We start from the raw sequence: 6,352 nt of genomic DNA, 5'->3' as shown, positions 1-6,352 counted from the left end.
GTGGTTTTAGGGCAGGAAGAGGTACTGTGGCCATGATCTTCAGCCTTCGGCAACTACAGGAGAAAGCAAGAGAGCAGAATAAGGACTTGTTCGTCACATTCGTTGACCTCACAAAGGCATTTGATACCGTCTCTAGGGATGCCCTGTGAACTGTTTTGAGGAGGCTTGATATTCCGGACAATATGTTGAATGTGATTGTTTCCTTTCACTGGGGAATGATGGTGACAGTACGATCTGGCTGTGAACAAAGTGAACCATTTGAAGTGTCAAATGGAACTAAGCAAGGATGTGTCCTTGCTCCGATCCTATTTGCTCTTTTCTTTTCGGTGATACTTGAGACAGCTTTCAAGAACACCTCGGGAAGCATAGGTGTTGAGTATCGATCAAGTGGAGGATTATTTAACCAGCAACGATTCAAGGCCAAAACCAAGACTTTTGTACAGACTGTTCTTGACCTCCTTTATGCTGATGACTGTGCTCTTGTCACCCATAGTCTTGATGACATGCAGAACATCCTCAACAGCTTTTCTGGTGCATGTAAGGCCTTCGGTCTTACAATTAGCATAAAAAAGACTGAACTTATTCACCAGCCAAAACCAAACACTACGTCCTCTTCACAACCAGTGGTATATGTTGATGGTAAAGCTTTGAAAACAGTATCTTCTTTTACATACCTCGGCTCTATTGTGTCTGATGATGCTAAATTTGAAAAGGACATCCAATGTAGAATTAATAAAGCTAGTGAGGCATTTGGTAGGTTGCGACACAGACTCTGGAACAGCCACGATGTGTCTCTAAAAGTAAAGGTGGCAGTCTACAAATCTGTTGTTCTGCCTACTCTTCTGTATGGTGCCGAAACGTGGACCTTGTACCGCAAGCATATAAATCAGCTTGACTCCTTCCATATGAGATGTCTGCGTTTTATCTGCAATGTTGGATGGCAGGATTGTGTTCCGAATAGTGAATTACTGGAGAGATGTGAAATCACTGGTATTGAATCATTTTTGATCAGGATACAAATGCGGTGGTCGGGTCATCTTGTAAGAATGGATGACTCAAGAGTTCCTAAGCAACTTTTTTATGGGCAACTGACAAATTCTGTCCGTCCAATAGGGCGTCCCCTGCTTCGTTACAAAGATAAACTAAAAGACAACCTGAAACGTTGTGGAATTTCTCTGAGTTCCTGGGAGAGTGCAGCAGAGGATCACAGAAAATGGAGGAAGACGTGTTTCCTGGGGACCAAAGAATTTGAACATAACCGCCTTTGTCATAGGGACACCCTTCGTGCAAATATGAAGGCAAAACACAAGAAACATCAACCTAAAAATGAATGTGTATGCCATGTGGTTTCAGAGCACGCAGCAAAGCAGGGTTATCTGTTCATTCGAGAAGGCATCTTTGACCTACGAGCATATGAAAGTTCACCATCTGCGGAGGAGTGTGCCGGAAGTCTACAGGATTGCAATTACGCATGTGGTGTCACAGATCTTGGGAGCTGCTGAAGATTGGATACTGAACCCTCATTCATCGTCTTTGATGAGAGAATCCACCATATACATATATATATATATATATATATATATATATATATGGTGACTGCCACTTCTTTACAGAAGACAGCCAACCCTCACGATACGATGGCGCGTGAGTGAGTCCGCATATGATTCCACATAGCCCCACCCGGCCTGCACAGTTTGCCGCATATTCTGCAGGATAACCTTGTTGGTGACCGCCCCCCTCCCTCCCGTGCTCCCAGTTCATGTCCCGCGTGCGTAGTTCCATGACTCTTGAGGCCTGCCTTTGACAGGCACACCCTGCCGCATATCCCGCACGAGTACGCGGGGTCGAGATCAAAGTCCCCTGTATCCTCTCGCTTTCGTAAGGCTCGCTTTATAGTGGCATGCTCAACTGTCAAAACCTCAAAATTCTCACATCCCGCGTAGACGTAGCGCCTCCAACTTTCCCGGTCTTCAGCTATCTCTTCCCACCTTGTTATTTCTATGCCAAGTGCCCGCAGGTTTCCCTTAACTACATCTTTGTATCTTTTCCGAGGTTTGTGATTGGGTCGTTTGCCACATTCAAGCTCCCCATAGAACAATTGCTTAGGTCTCCTATAATCCTCCATTCTCACTACGTGACCCGCCCATCGAGTCTGGTTTCGAAAGAATCGAGTCTCTATGCTGAATGTGCTCGCCTTCTTGAGCACCTCTTCATCGGACAAGAGAGCTTGTTTGGTGACATTAAATATCCTGCTTAGGCATGTCTGGTGGAATCTTTCCAGAGCCTTGATATGACAGCGATATGTCGTCCATGTTTCCGAGGCATATAGGAGGACAGGTAGTACACAAGTCTCGTATACCTTTATCTTTGTTTTGAAGGTCAGGGCTCTGTCTGCCCACACTCGTTTTTCGAGATTACCAAAGGCCTTACTTGCCTTATTGATCCTTCCTAAGATTTCCTTATCGAGGCTTCCGTCGCTTGATATAGTACTGCCAAGATATACAAAGTCATCAACGGTGCCCAGTTTCGTTCCATTTACACAGATGACCGGTTCCTCATAGCGGCTGTTTGGAGCTGGAGTGAACATTACCTTGGTTTTCTCCAGGCTAATTGTGAGGCCAAAGGCAGTGCACGCCCTGGAGAAGCGGTCCATGATGCCCTGCATATCTTCTGCCGTGTGTGAGACGAAGTCTACATCGTCAGCATACAGCAGCTCCCTGACAAGTGAGTGAAATGTTTTCGATCTGGCCCTGAAACGAGTAAGGTTGAATAACTTGCCCGTTGTCCGAAATCGAAAGAGCACTCCCGTTTCACAGTTTCTAAATGCGAACGCGAGTGTTGTTGCGAAATAGATTGAGAACAAGGTTGGAGCTAGAATATCTCCCTGTTTAACCCCGTTGTCGATGGCAATGCCCTCTGAAACTGTGCCGTTTAGCTGGAGACGCGCTTTCATGTTTTCATGCAGTTGTCTGATCATATTTACGAAACCAGGTGGACATCCATGTTTATATATATATATATATATATATATATATATATATATATATATATATATATATATATATATATATATATATATAAGTGTGTGTGTGTGTGTGTACATTTCTCTACCAAACTATTCTTTCAATTTCCACTCTACAGACTCAAGATTTGGGAAAATCTTTTTAATTGGTTTCCGGCCAGAAATTTAGCTGTCAAAGATTTGAACGATTTGATTCAACGATTTTACCTTTGAAAACACTACCAAACTCTTCCCCCAATTTTGGGTCTAAGCACTTGAAATTTTAAATGTAGGTAACTTGTACATGAATCAAACTTTTTTTAAACTTGATTTGAGCCCAAAATAATAAATGTTAAGGAGTCAAAATTGGGTTCCAAGTTTTAAAAAATTTGAAATCTTACATAAAGTATATTCACACGTAGGGCAAGCTATGAACAGTATGTAGAGCCCGAGCAAAGTCGGACTGAACTGCTAGTATATATATATATATATATATATATATATATATATATATATATATATATATATATATATATATAATAAAATACAAGAGATAAGGTGTAAGGTTATAATATAACTTTATTACATTATTTCTTACATAATAATTCTTTAATTCTTATGACCTGATAATGTAATAAAGTTCCTATGTAACTTTACTCTTTATCTTTTTTTATTTAATAAATTGCTCCTCTTAACCGAGTAGAGCTTTTTCTATCTTGACAGATTTGTCTTATTATTGAACATTTATTTTTTCAGGTTAATTTTTTTTACAATATAGACACTATTTACGTTTTACTTACCTGAAAGGGCACAGAATCAAAGAAAATGGACATGAACCAGGTGAGGGTGACTGTTGACAATTCAATGTCGTTGTTTTCCACATGTGTTGACAATTTTGGTAAAGTTTCCTTTAAAATGTCTTTCAGAAGAGCCTGATCTGCTTGTGCTCCAATCAAATTGTAATCAAAATAATGTTCCGGAAAATAGCATTCTCTAATGGCCACCAAAGACCTACAAAATATGGAATCGGTAAATGAAAATAAAAACATTAAATATGCAATTTGTGTATATATATATATATATATATATATATATATATATATATATATATATGAATAAAAAATCAATACGGAAAATATATGAATGTTTATATCTTTTCCGTATTTATTTCCAGTGTGTTGACGTGTAGGAATACAAAAAGTCTTTTGAAAAAAACAAGAATGTTTCCTTCAAAAGCACATAATTTTCGACCGATCCTTCGATCTTCCTCATATATATATGTATATATATATATATATATATATATATATATATATATATATTTATGTATATATATATATGTATATATATATATAGGTATATATATATATGTATATATATATATATGTATATATATGTATATATATATATATATATATATATATATATATATATATATATATATATATATATATATTACAATAGAAGGCATTAAGACTTTTTATTAAAATACAATTTATCATTATATAATCGGTTCTTAATGCTGCAATATTTTAAGTTATAAATTTATTATATTTTTACTAGACTATCTTGTCCTTTTCTTTTCCATGTTTAAGCTTAACCATATTACTTTTCATGCTCACATTTTTCTATTGTAATCCATGATTTTTCCAGGCTTCCAGTAAATTCACTAGTTTTTTGTTTAGTTTCAGTCGTATTCTTTTGCCCCCATAAACATAACATGCACATATGTAATAACAATGTACAGCACTCGTCTGCTTTCAATAAAATCCCCCAATTATCCCCCTTTCATTCTTTCATTCTCTCTGTTTCCCTTGTTACTTCTCTTTTCGCGAGAGCGATGAATTGGTAGCAACAATAGTCGCCGAAGCGATGTGGTTGCTATGGAAACCAGTCATAAAAAACATCGCTCACCTCCTTACGTTGTTTTACGATTTTGAACACCAGTAAATTCATCATAACTTTTGTTTTATTGAACGAAAATTAAAATTTTTTTCACAATATAGCTGAGAAGATGATCTATAAACTGTAATAATTGTTTGAAATTTGGTCGAAAAATAAGTGTTTGGTGAAGTTTTAAAGCAGTTCTAAATGACTAAAACTGCTACTTAACCATATATTCAAACACGGTAATGTTTGAATGATATATATATATATATATATATATATATATATATATATATATATATATATATATATATATACAGCATAATCACGTTGACACACCGGTTCTCGTCAGATCACCGAAGTTAAGCAACGTTGAGCCTGGCTAATACCAGATCGGTGACCATTTGGGAATTCTAGGCGCTGTATGTGCTCTCCGCTTATCTCGGCATTGTTTCCAGTCGTCTTGTACCTCAACTTGCCACTGGTATGCAACAATGTTGACTCAGGAGAGGCGTGGTTGGAGATTGCGCAACTCTTGCCACACAAATTTCATGCGCAGGCACCCTTACAGTGGGTATCCATAGTCTGTCAAGACTGAAGGAAGCCTTGATATATATATATATATATATATATATATATATATATATATATATATAGTGCTACGCAAAAGGATTGGATACATTACATTTTTTTCATAACTTTAATTAGGTTCAAGATTTTACCTAAAAGTTGGTCAGTATATTCCTATTACTATTGTAACTAATATTTGGGGTCGTAATTACAAAATTAAAGTTTAGAAAGTTTATCTTAAAGGAAAAATATAAATCAACTAACGCAAAAGTATTGGGTACATGGATTTAATATTTCATTGCATAGCCTTTATTGCGTTCAACAGCTTCCAATCGCTTTCTATAGCTGCACACATGTTTTTTGCAAAGATATGCAGGTATTTTGCGCCATTCTTCTTTGCAGAACTGTTCTAGTTGTTGAATATTTTGTGGATTCCTCTTGTGAACATTGATCTTCAATATTTTCTATAAATTTTCAATTGGGTTGAGGTCTGGAGACTGACTGAGCCAAATAAGAACGTCAATTCCGTTATTTCTAAGCCATTTTTTGGTTAGTTTGGCAGTATGCTTGCGATCATTGTTCTGCTGAAATACGAAATTGCTTTTAAGTCCCAACAAATCAGCAGATTTCTGGAGGTTTTTCTCCAAAATCTCCCTGTACATACGTCCATTCATTCTACCATTGATGATTTCTAGTTCACCAGTAGCTTTGGATGAAAAACACCTCCATACTATAATCGATTATAGTATGGAGGTGTTTTTCCATAGGAATGGTATTCTTTTTATTATAGGCGGTGCCATTTTTACGCCATACATGTGTTGCTGTGTTTCTTCCAAAGATTTCGATTTTCGTTTCGTCTGACCAGATTACCTTGTTCCAAAATTCTTGGGGTTG

At 37.0% G+C, this 6,352-nt stretch overlaps 1 pseudogene; it reads left to right on the top strand.

The window, feature by feature from the left end:
• The first annotated feature begins 5,200 nt into the window (after positions 1-5,200).
• On the top strand, positions 5,201-5,317 carry LOC145241702 (5S ribosomal RNA; annotated as a pseudogene).
• Positions 5,318-6,352: the final 1,035 nt, after the last annotated feature.

This window comes from Euprymna scolopes, chromosome 20 (assembly GCF_053919585.1).
Source record: "Euprymna scolopes isolate OS-2025 chromosome 20, ASM5391958v1, whole genome shotgun sequence".
Classification (NCBI taxonomy): domain Eukaryota; kingdom Metazoa; phylum Mollusca; class Cephalopoda; order Sepiida; family Sepiolidae; genus Euprymna; species Euprymna scolopes.
The sequence above is the reverse complement of the archived record's forward strand: the minus strand, read 5'-3'. Positions and strand labels throughout refer to the sequence as shown.